The following is a 13,111-nucleotide window of genomic DNA, read 5'->3' as shown; positions in this document are numbered from 1 at the left end:
AGCGACAGTGAGAGGGTAGAGCAGTCTGTGCCAGCTGTGGGTAATGGAGAGAGGGTGACGACAGGGAGAGGGTGACAGAAGTCGGTGCCAGCTGTGGGCAGGGCCGTTTCTAGCCAATTTGGCTCCCAGTGCGAGATTTAAAAATGCGCCCCCCCCCCCCCCCCATAGATATAAAGAGGAAAAGCATGCGCGCGACGAAGGCGCGCGCGCTCCCGGTAAGGGGGCGTGGCCTTGTTAAAATGGGCATGGCTTTGTTAAGATGGGCGTTGCCTCATCTGATCTCATCAACACGGCCACCACAGGATATAAAAAAAAAAAAAAAAAAAGTCCTCATTTTACACATTACAGCAGGCACGCTACCCCATTTTACACAGCACAGCAGGCAAGTGTCCCCATTTTACACAGCACAGCAGGCACGTGCCCCCATTTTACACAGTACGGCAGGCACGTGCCCCCATTTTACACATTGCGGCAGGAAAAAGTGTCCCCATTTTACACATAGCGGCAGGCATGTGCCCCCATTTTACACAGCACAGCAGGCAAGTGTCCCCATTTTACACAGTACGGCAGGCACGTGCCCCCATTTTACACAGTACGGCAGGCACGTGCCCCCATTTTACACATTGCGGCAGGAAAAAGTGTCCCCATTTTACACATAGCGGCAGGCATGTGCCCCCATTTTACACAGTACGACAGGCAAGTGTCCCCATTTTACACATTGCGGCAGACAGGTGTCCCCATTTTACACATTGTGGCAGACAGGTGTCCCCATTTTACACATTGCGACAGGCAAGTGCCCCCATTTTACACATTGCGGCAGGCACGTGCCCCCATTTTACACAGTATGGCAGACAGGTGTCCCCATTTTACATATTACAGCAGGCAAGTGTCCCCATTTTACACATTCGGGCAGACAGGTTCCCTTTTTACACATTATGGCAGGCAAGAGTCCCCATTTTACATATTACGGCAGACAGGTGTCCCCATTTTACACAGTACGGCAGGTGGTGGGGAGAGGGAGGGAGAGAGAGGGAGAGGGGCTGACTTACATTTGAAGCGGTTCTCGCCGCTCCTCAGCCGCCTCTCCCTCATCTGCGCGGCTCCCCCTTCTCCCTCCTCCCGAGTGCCCAGCTCGGGGGGCGGGGTTTCACGGAATGACGCGATTGCGTCGTGACGTCACGACGCAAACGCGTCATTCCGCGAAACCCCGCCCCCCGAACTGGGCACTCGGGAGGAGGGAGAAGGGGGTTTCAAAGTGCTGAAGAAGTGCCGCAGCGGGCGCCCCGTGCGGTTGCACGGCTCGCCCGCCGCAAGAAACGGCACTGGCTGTGGGTGACAGGAAGAGGGTGATGCCAGGGATAGGGTGGCAGGGAGAGAGTGACAGCAGTCGGGGCCAGCTGTGGCTGACGGGAAGAGGGTGACAGCAGTCAGTGCCAGCTGTGGGTGATGTCGAGAGGGTGACGCCAGAGAGAGGGTACCAGCAGTCGGTGCCAGCTGTGAGTGATGTCGAGAGTGCGACGCCAGGGAGAGGGTGACAGTGAGAGGGTACCAGCAGTCGGTGCCAGCTGTGGGTTAGAGCAGTCGGTGACAGTGAGAGGGTGACAGGAAGAGGGTGATGCCAGGGAGAGCACATTACTGTCCCACTCTACCAGCAGTATAGAATACAACAGAAGGAGTACAGCCCTGAGCCTTGGGTCACTGATAAAGCATGGGTGAACTCAGCCCATTACAAACTAAAGTACCCGCCACTCTCCCCCGCCGCAGCCCCCGCCGCACACAGGCGTGCGCAGCACATTTTATTAGGGGGTGCACCATCGTAGAGGCGTGTCTAGTACCACCTACCTACTGGGCATGTCTAGCAACACCTATCGGGCGTGTCTAGCACCACCTACTGGCATTCTTTTCTATTCAATATGCACCTTACCTACAGTATATGGTGGTTTCTCATAACGGGGAACCTCTGAAGAAATGTATCCTTCCTGGGCAGACAGTGTCTTCAGTCAGTGATCACTATTCCTGTAGGAGATCACATGATCCGGAAGATGCCTGTTTGTGTAGGAATATAACCAATGTCATCATCATACAACATAGGTTCAACCAGACTCGTGTCACCTCCTTCCCGCTGCATCTATCAGCCACGCCATTACCCCTTCCCTGCATCTCTCAGCCACACCATCATCTCCGCCCTGCGTCGTCTCTCAGCCACACCATCATCTCCTCCCTGCGTCGTCTCTCAGCCGCACCATCATCTCCCATCTGAATCTCTCGCAATACCCCTCACTTTGTCTCTCATTCTCCCCACTTCACTCTGTGCCTCTGAGCCTCCCACCCTTCTGTCGGGTGGTCTTCTGTATGCCGAATGTCGGGATCCCGGCACACAGTATACCGGCATCAGAATCCCGACACCCGGCATACCGACAACTATTCTCCCTCGTGGGGGTCCACGACCCCCCTGGAGGGAGAATAAAAATAGCGTGCCACCGTGCCCGCAGGGGGCTCCTTTGCGCTCGCCACGCTGTCGGTATGCCTGCGGTCGGGCTCCCGGCGCCGGTATGCTGGTCGCCGGGAGCCCGAGCGCCGGCATACCGTACGACACCCCTTCTGTCTGTGCCTCTCAGTCGCCCGACCTTCACTGTCTCTCAGCCTCATCAGTGGAGTTGGTGGGCCCAGCAGGAGAACACGGGCAGGTGGGCGGCCGTTCGCGTGGTGTGACGTCAATGAGGCGGAGGAGTAGTGTGGAGCAGCGGGCAGGATGGGAGTAGTGGTGCATAGCAGGGAGGGTAGGATGGGAGTAATGGTGCGGAGCAGGGGGGGGGGCAGGATGGGAGTAGTGGTGTGGAGCAGGGGGGATAGGATGGGAGTAGTGTTGCATAGCAGGGGGTAGGATGGGAGTAGTGGTGCGGAGCAGGGGGGGGCAGGATGGGAGTAATGGTGCGGAGCAGGGGGGGGCAGGATGGGAGTAATGGTGCGGAGCAGGGGGGGGCAGGATGGGAGTAGTGGTGTGGAGCAGGGGGGGTAGGATGGGAGTAGTGTTGCATAGCAGGGGGTAGGATGGGAGTAGTACTGTGAAGGAGCGCGCAGTCAAGCATCACTGTCACCTCACCTACAGCTCCCGGTCCGGCCGCGATGTCTCCCTGCTATTTAGAAACGTGTACCTTTTCATAGTCTACATCTACACGTGCAGCCGCCTATTAGCTCCCCGCCCTCCCAACCCCCGGTAACGCAGTCCGGCCAGAGGCAGAGGAGAGATAAGAGCGGCCACTGCGACCCCTCCCCCCCCCGCATGGCGCACGGACTCCTCGTCTGCCTGGTGTGAGGCTCTGGCTGCCACACACCAGGCAGTCGAGGAGTCAGTGCGCCGTGCGGAGGGGTTTGTTAGCCGAGTGGACAGGGTTTCGAATTGGCGGCTCCTATCTCTCTGCCTCGGGTCGTATTGCATTACCGGGGGATGGGAGATCGGGGAGCTAATAGGCACCCGCACATGTAGATAAAGTAAGATAAAATCCATGCTGTGTCTCGTCCCCTCGCCCCCTCTTCCCTCTATTCCCGCGACTGGCCAATGACATGGGTGGTAGTGACAGGGGTGTGCTTTCATTTAGGCTGAAAGCACGCCCCCTATCACAGAGGCACTTATAGTAAGTGCCGCTTCTGCTGATATTTTTAATGGGCTTTCACTGGCCAAAGCTTAGCCCCGCCCCCCGCTTCCGGACATTTCACATTGCTAGCGGGAGGCACTGGCAGCAGTGCCTCCGAATCACACTACAGGCAGTTTTCTTGTAAAATTAAAAAGATTAAAATAATGTAAAGGCTAAAGCAGATAGTTATGACACAGAATATGTGTCATAAATATCTTCTTTACATTATTTTACTGATTAATGACAGGGGAGGCACTGCCTCCCCTGCCTCCCCTGACTGCACGTCCCTGCTGGACGCTGAATCAATGTAAAAGGTGACAGTGCTGTGCAGTGCAGTGCAGTGGGTGTGCAGTGTCACTGACACTGCACAGCACTCTCACCTTTTACATTGATTCAGCGAGTCAGTCAGTTCTGCCAGCCAATCACTATTGTTAGCGCAGGTGTCCGCTGCATTACAGGGAAGTAGACGCACTAAATAAACTACAGCTCCCAGCAGCCCTTAGCGCCAAAGCATTCCGGCGCTAAGGGCTGCTGGGAGCTGTCATTTATTGAGTGCATCTTCTTCCATGTAATGCGGCGCGTTGGAACACCGGCGCTAACAATAGTGACTGGCTGCTGTGCGAGTCCCCGGGAGAGCCACTGCCAAAGGGAGGACACCAGCTTAGCTGCTTCCAGGAGGAGAAGCAGGAGAAACATTACCCGCCCCTCCCCCACTCACAGTACCTCCGGGCCCCATCTGTGCACCCCCACGCCCCCCCTCCACCACCCGCAGTGGCTCAGGACTCCCTCCCCCACCCGCAGCACCCTCGCATCCGCCCCTCCCCCATCTGTGGCACCCCCGCTCACGCGTCACCCCCGCAACCGCTCCTTCCCCACCCGTGGTGGCTCCGGACCCCCTTACGACGGTGTGAAGAGCACCCGTAGGGCGCGATGAATCACCTAGTGTATAAATATGTACTGTATGTCTCTTCTTCCTCTCCCACACACCCCACAGTCTGTGTCTCCCTCTCCTTCCTCTCCCACACACCCCAGTTATTCTCCCTCTCTCCTTCCTCTCCCACACACCCCAGTTATTCTCCCTCTCTCCTTCCTCTCCCATACACCCCACAGTCTGTCTTCCTCTCCTTCTTCTCCCACACACCCCACAGTTTTTCTCCCTCTCTCCTTCCTCTCCCACACAACGCACAGTCTGTGTCTCCCTCTCTCCTTCCTCTCCCACACACCCCACAGTTTGTTTCTCCCCAATAACTCCATGCTGCATTCCCAGCTCCCCCACCCCATCCCAAAGCCCTGTATCCTCTCACCAACCCACTCTTACCCCGGGGAGAGATCCAAACACCGCACAGCAGGTACCATGTGGCCCTCACACCCCACCAGAAGAGGCCGGCGCAGGGCAAAGGAATCCAGCGGAAGGCCAGCGGTGCTGCTACCATGTCCCGTATCTGCCTGCAACAGACTCGCACCGCACAGTCACTGGGTGTGAGAGGCTCCTGCTAGTCTGAGGCCGCGCACCACTGCCTATGTCGCTGCTCTATTTGGACGAGACGGCTCACATCCCTGCTTGGCACTAAGTGGTGAATCCTTGGGGCCACTCTGATGCTTGGGGCCCGGTACAGGTGTCCCCTTTGACCCTCCATGTCGCCAGCCCTGCCCCTGGAGTCTGGTCAGGATCCTAGCAATCGGTATACCGACATGGGTTGCAATGCCAGCGCCGGAATACTAAACACCGGGATCCTGAATGTAAATATGCAGGGATGCTTAGGGTCAGGCCGCAGGGGGAAGATGTTGGCAGAGTGTTACGGGATAGGGATGTTAGTCCACACGACGGCACCTAGCCAGATTGTTAGTTTATTCAGAGAACAGTAGGTACACATAAGAGGTTCTGCAGCAGCAGGAACTTACACCAGGGTGACAGCGTAATACAGCGGCTATACATATGCGGGGTGCGGCTGCGGACAGACAAGGTCACACTACGCGGTAGACTATAAGCTGCACGTCCGTGCAATTTGTCTCTCCCAGGAAGAACTCGGAAGAAGTGCGCGGTCCCGCCCAGACAGTAACATCAGGCTCCTCCTCCTGCACTGAGCTGACACTAGGAGGGAAAACACTAGAGCAGGGAAGCTGCATCTAGCGTTAGGATGGAGACAGATCACAGAGTGCTCTATTCTCTAACAGAAGAGAGGGTTGGTTGGGGGGAGGAGTTAGGGCAAGGCAGGCACCACTAAAGAGGGTTAGGTTTAGGCACCACCAGTTGGGGGCACGGGAGGGGGGTAGGCTACGGGCGGCACGATAAGGTTGGGTTGGGGGGAGGGTTGGGTATTAGGGATAGCATATTTATCAAGTAAGTGTCATGATGTCCGTGCAATTTGTCTCTCCCAGGAAGAACTCGGAAGAAGTGCGCGGTCCCGCCCAGACAGTAACATCAGGCTCCTCCTCCTGCACTGAGCTGACACTAGGAGGGAAAACACTAGAGCAGGGAAGCTGCATCTAGCGTTAGGATGGAGACAGATCACAGAGTGCTCTATTCTCTAACAGAAGAGAGGGTTGGTTGGGGGGAGGAGTTAGGGCAAGGCAGGCACCACTAAAGAGGGTTAGGTTTAGGCACCACCAGTTGGGGGCAGGGGAGGGGGGTAGGCTACGGGCGGCACGATAAGGTTGGGTTGGGGGGAGGGTTGGGTATTAGGGATAGCATATTTATCAAGTAAGTGTCATGATGTCCGTGCAATTTGTCTCTCCCAGGAAGAACTCGGAAGAAGTGCGCGGTCCCGCCCAGACAGTAACATCAGGCTCCTCCTCCTGCACTGAGCTGACACTAGGAGGGAAAACACTAGAGCAGGGAAGCTGCATCTAGCGTTAGGATGGAGACAGATCACAGAGTGCTCTATTCTCTAACAGAAGAGAGGGTTGGTTGGGGGGAGGAGTTAGGGCAAGGCAGGCACCACTAAAGAGGGTTAGGTTTAGGCACCACCAGTTGGGGGCAGGGGAGGGGGGTAGGCTACGGGCGGCACGATAAGGTTGGGTTGGGGGGAGGGTTGGGTATTAGGGATAGCATATTTATCAAGTAAGTGTCATGATGCTGGTGTCAGTATTCTGGCCGCCAGGATCTCGATAACACCTCTTGCTTCCTCGACATTGCAGTGATTAAGGGCTGAGCGTTGTCTGGCCTCTCCTAACTGTATACATACTATATTCCATGAGATCCGGATCCCCCTGTCTCCTAGCCTAACCCTCCGGGGGTGTCGGCTAAGGGTGACCCCCCCCCCCACTAGTGCCTAACCCTAATACCCCCACCATGGCCCTAGACCACACTCCGATACTCACCCACGGGATGTTGGCTGTCGGTGATCCGGAACCGGTCTGCTGAGTGACATCCTGGATGCTATACGCATCCCCTCCTGATTTTACAGGTCACTCCAATGTATATTTGCTGTATGCTTTCAGTCATGACCTCATGGAATATAAATCGTCTTGCAGACTGCAGCGGTTTGATAAAATTATATGCTCGCCCCCAAAGAATCTTGTACCACTCGGGGAGAGGGTCACCCACCTGCTCTCTGACAAATTGTAGGTGAGACAGAAGTTCTCAGCAGAGAGTTTATTTTTGCCCCCCCTCCCTTAGAATGCAGGTCTGTAGAGGGCTCATGACATACCTACCTGCTCTGCCACGTAAAACTGTAACTATGTAACTATTTACTAAGCCTTGAACGGAGATAAAATACCAGCCAATCAGCTCCTTACTGCCATGTTACAGGCTATGTTTGAAAAATGACATTTAGGAGCTGATTGGCTGGTACTTTGGGGATAATTCAGAGTTGATTGCAGAAGCACATTTGTTAGCAGTTGGGCAAAACCATGGCCCTCATTCCGAGTTGTTCGCTCGCAAGGCGATTTTAGCAGTATTGCACACGCTAAGCCGCCGCCTACTGGGAGTGAATCTTAGCTTCTTAAAATTGCGAACGATGTATTCGCAATATTGCGATTACAAACTTCTTAGCAGTTTCAGAGTAGCTTCAGACTTACTCGGCATCTGCGATCAGTTCAGTGCTTGTCGTTCCTGGTTTGACGTCACGAACACTCCCAGCGTTCGCACAGACACTCCTCCGTTTCTCCAGCCACTCCCGCATTTTTTCCGGAAACGGTAGCGTTTTTCCCCACACGCCCATAAAACGGCCTGTTTCCGCCCAGTAACACCCATTTCCTGTCAATCACATTACGATCGCCGGAGCGAAGAAAAAGCCGTGAGTAAAAATACTATCTTCTTTGCAAAATTACTTGGCGCAGTGCGGACATTACGCATGCGCACTAAGCGGAAAATCACTGCGATGCGATGAAATTTACCGAGCGAACGACTCGGAATGAGGGCCCATGTGCAGTGCGGGGGGGGGGGGGGGGGGCAGATATAACATGTGCAGAGAGAGTTAGATTTGGGTGGGTTATATTGTTTCTGTGCAGGGTAAATACTGGCTGATTTATTTTTACATTGCAATTTAGATTTCAGTTTGAACACACCCCACCCAAATCTAACTCTCTCTGCACATGTTACATCTGCCCCCCCCCTGCAGTGCACATGGTTTTGCACAACTGCAGTGCTAACAAATTTGCTGCTGCGATCAACTCTGAATTAGGCCCTTTATCTCCGTCCACTTTTTCTCCATCCAATGCTTAGTAAATAGACCAGCATGTCCAGTGGCGTGACTAGGGCCCCGCAGCCCCTGCAATCGCCTGGAGGCGCGCAGGGCTGCGGGGCGCCATAGCCGCCACTGATTGTTTAGGGAAGGAGGACACGGAGGGCACAGCGCACGCCTCTCCTGTGTGTCCCTCCTGGGTCTCCGGCGGCACCTGCGTGTCTGTTAAATGAAGTGCCCGTTCGTGAGCTCTGATTGGCTCATGAACGGGCATGTCATTTGACAGAAACGGCGCTGCCGCCGGAGGGACACACAGGAGAGGCGTGCGCTGTGCCCTCCATCCCAGCACAGCACAGCAGCGGGTGAGCCCAGGGGGGGTACCAGGCACTGGGGGAGAATATTAGGCGCTGGGGGAACATATTTGGCACTGGGGGGGGGGCATGTTTGGCACGGGAAGGGCATGTTTGGCACTGGGGGGGGGGCATGTTTGGCACTGGGGGGGCATATTTGGCCCTGGGGGGCATATTTGGCCCGGGGGGGGGCATATTTGGCACTGGGGCATATGTGTACCTGGCACTGCGGGGGAATATCTGGCACTGGGGGCATATGTGGCACTAGGAGCACAGCCCTAGCAACAAGCATAACCCCCTGGTTACAAGCACAACACCCAGCTCATGAAATCCTTGGCAACAAGCATTACCCCCTAGCAACGAGCATGACACCCACTGCATGAAACCCCTGGCAACGAATATTACCACCTGGCAACATGCTTGAAACTCAGCACATGATACCTCTGGCAGGGTTGGACTGGCCCACAGGGGTACAGGGGAAACCACCGGTGGGCCCCACTACCTGGGGCCCTACCTCCTCCCCTATGGATCAGGTCCCGACTGTGCACTTGAATTGTACATTATACATATTATCTACAGTACATTGCAGTTATTAATCTGGTACATTATCATGCATGCACTAGCAGTATTTACTATATATATTTATTATGGGGCCCATACTTTGTTAGCCAAGCCTCTGTGGCAGCTGGCCATACCCCTAAGCATGGGCCTTTACCACAGCATTCCCCCCCGGTGGGCCCTCCATGCCCCAGTCCGATACTGACCTCTGGCAACAAGCATAACACCTACCGCATGAAACCCCTGGCAACGAGCATGACACCCTGAGCATGAAAACCCCTGGCACTGTGCATGGAACCAAGAGCATGAAACCTCTGGCAACGAGCAGGTAATTTAACAGTAATTAGAAGCCTTACTGTAGGACTTAATGTGTAATGGGCATTGCCGTGTGTGGCATAATGTATCACGGACATTGCGGTGTGTGTCATAATGTGTCACAGGCATTACGGTGTGTGGTATACTATATCACGGGCATTGTGGTATGTGGTATAATGTCTCAGGGTCATTGCAGTGTGGCATAATGTATCACGGACATTGCAGTGTGTGGCATAATGTATCACGGACATTGCGGTTTGTGTCATAATGTGTCACAGGCATTGTATGTGCTATAATGTATCAGGGGCATTGCAGTATGTGGCATAATCTATCACGGACATTGCGGTGTGTGTCATAATGTGTCACAGGCATTGTATGTGCTATAATGTATCAGGGGCATTGCAGTGTGTGGCATAATGTATAATGGGCATTGTGGTGTGTGGCATAGGGTATAACGGGCATTGTGGTATGTGGTATAATGTCTCATGGGTATTGCAGTGTGGCATAATGTGTAACGGGCATTGCGGTGTGTGGCATAGGGTATAACGGGCATTGCGGTATGTGTCACAGGCATTACGGTGTGTGGTATACTATATCACAGGCATTGCGGTATGTGTCACAGGCATTACGGTGTGTGGCATACTATATCACGGGCATTGTGGTATGTGGTATAATGTCTCATGGGTATTGCAGTGTGGCATAATGTATAACGGGCATTGCGGTGTGTGGCATAGGGTATAACGGGCATTGCGGTATGTGTCACAGGCATTACGGTGTGTGGTATACTATATCACGGGCATTGTGGTATGTGGTATAATGTCTCATGGGTATTGCAGTGTGGCATAATGTATAACGGGCATTGCGGTGTGTGACATAGGGTATAACGGGCATTGCGGTATGTGTCACAGGCATTACGGTGTGTGGTATACTATATCACGGGCATTGTGGTATGTGGTATAATGTCTCAGGGTCATTGCGGTGTGTGTCATAATGTGTCACAGGCATTGTATGTGCTATAATGTACCAAGCCACCGCGAGGACTGCGGGGGCAGTAGTTATGCCACTGCACTACTGTTTTATGGAAACATGATGTGGAAAGGCCCTGCCAGTGTTCCAGCATTGGGGCTGATTCTGAGTCGGACACAACGCGATATTCCTGCAAATGGTTAATGGTTTTCATATGCGCATTAAGTCGCTACAAAGCTGCACTGCACACGTGTCCTGCGGATTGCCGTGCGGTCTCAGAAATACAGTATATAGGGAATGTATTTGGTGGTGTGTATGCAGACGCACAGAGATGTACTGTTTGGTGGGCGTGTTATGGCAGTATCGGGGGGGGGGGGTGTCACAGAACTTGCTGCAAACTCAGGCGCTTAATCACTCACATTGGAGGCTGTACTCTGACGGAGATTTGCACCAAGCTTGGGGCAGGTGCAAGTGTCCATGCTGCAACCAATGTTAGTGTCTAAAGACTCACCTAGCTGTATTTCAGTGTTGCAAGATGCTCACCGTGGGTGCCCCAGTCCTTCCACGGTCAGACGCACGGCTGTACACTGGGGGAAAGGACTGTCACCAGCATTTGTGTTATTGTCTGTTATGGCGTCCATGTGCTCTTTGTTACCTTTTATATTTCCTTTACCTTGTGTCATTCTCCAATGTCCCTGAAGCGTGTCTGTTTGTTGTCCTCATTCTTGGATGCCAGCTCAGCACAGCTCTGTCTGTCAGATGTATTTACAGAGCAGTTCTGTATCATACCCAAGGGCAGTGGAAATAGATGATATAAAGGTTCTGGTGGAAAAAACTCAGGATTTAATGTGAAAGATAAATCTCTATGTATAGTAAAATTGCAAGAGGGTGTGTGCCGACCACACAGTTAGTGTTGTCTGATGGTGAAAATCCCTCTAATGTGAATTGCTGGTGTTTGTCATGGTGTTTTCATGAGCTGGGGCAATTATTAACTTGGATACATTAAGGTGTGTGCAGATGACAACGAGTGTAGTTGTAATCTCCTCTGTGTAACGTTTTATATATAAGAAAACTGATCTCTGTATGAAAGATTACGTGGCAGCACCGTCCTGTAGTCAGTGTTTGTAGTTTGTGCTTTGATCCGGCTGACAATTTGTGGGTTTCGCTTCATTTCAGGTCCCCAGGAACGCGCGGCTCCTCATCTGCTGTAGAGGGGAATCTCCGGACCACTTGAAGAGTCTCTCATCTGCTGGTAAATATTTGTACAGCTGCCCTCTCCTAACAAGTGATCAAATCCTCCTGTATTCTGGGATGTTTCCAGCATGACAGGGAATAACCACAGAGATCTGCAAGAAAGGACTTGTGCTCCTCACCAGTAACTATCAGCCGGCTGCAGATCTCCTCTGGACCGATCCTCTGTTTAGTCACGAATTCCATGTTCTTTCAGGTGACAACCAGTGAGAATATGGATGGCGGTAATTTTTTGACCTCTTTCATACTTAACGATCCACGTGGACTACCATTGGGAACGGTAACCTGTGCCGAGCGAAGCGGTAGTGGAGCGAGGCACTGTGCCTGTAGCATGGCGGTGCACTAATTGGGGTTCCCCGTCACTTTTCGAAGAAAACAACACCAAAAAAGTAAAAAAAACTCATGTTGACCTAGCACATGTCGACCTAATGACCATGTCGCCCTAGTGATCATATCGACCTAATAAATGTTGACCAAATGTTGTCGACACAATGTATGTCGACCTAATGAACCACACCCTGAGAATATATCCTTATATTAGGTACAAGCCTCAGAATGCGGATTACATGTCGCTGAGAATCTGTTGCTGTGCGACGCTACACGCCTTTGTCATGCCCTCTGGTCTGATGGGCGTCAGTGTGGCTCAGCCCATGAGAGTGCTAAACAGCATTTAGGTGACCTGTGCCACTTAATAAGCACAATTTCTCCTTTCTGTGTTTAGTTCGACTTTATGCTGTTAGCGGGGTGGGGAATTCTGTACTTGTTGTCACGATCCGGGTATCTGGACGCCATTTCTTACCCATCAGATGCCTCCTAAGGCTGGCTCAGCGCTCCAGGACCGGATCCCATCTGTTATCCTAATGTTCACATTCCTGCATCCTCTCCTGTCTCTCTGAGACGCTGTCACAGTAACGCCTTATTACATCTGGCATGGCGTCTCCCGCGGCCTCCGCCGCCGTCCCTGAGCTTCTGCATGCAGAGTGTCAGAGTGGCGATTACGTCAGCCGCGGCCTCCGCTGTGTCCGCGTGGTTGGATGTGCACTTGTCAGCCTGGCGTCTCCTGTCTCCAGTGGCCGGCGCCGCCATTACTGTTTTCATTACCACATGGATTACAAACCAAACTTCCCTCCAAGTGTCTGCATGGGCGCAGCCATCTTGGATTCTGTCAGCTGATCATTTCCTCCAATTTGTTGTCAGTATTGTTAATCTGCATAATTGCCTAGCCAATCCCTTCCTTGCTGCAGGTATAAATACACTGTGCCTGAGCAAGGAAGGCGTCAGTGCTTTGGTTGTCAAACCTAGTTCCTGTTTGTCTCTCTCCTGTGATTGTCTTCCAGGTTCCAGCTCCTGTCTCAAGACTTCCACCATAGAGATCCGCACCAGCATTCCACCTGCGGTGTAGCCTGACTCT

The sequence above is a fragment of the Pseudophryne corroboree genome, chromosome 5 (assembly GCF_028390025.1).
Source record: "Pseudophryne corroboree isolate aPseCor3 chromosome 5, aPseCor3.hap2, whole genome shotgun sequence".
NCBI classification, from domain to species: domain Eukaryota; kingdom Metazoa; phylum Chordata; class Amphibia; order Anura; family Myobatrachidae; genus Pseudophryne; species Pseudophryne corroboree.
Note: the sequence above shows the minus strand (reverse complement) of the source record.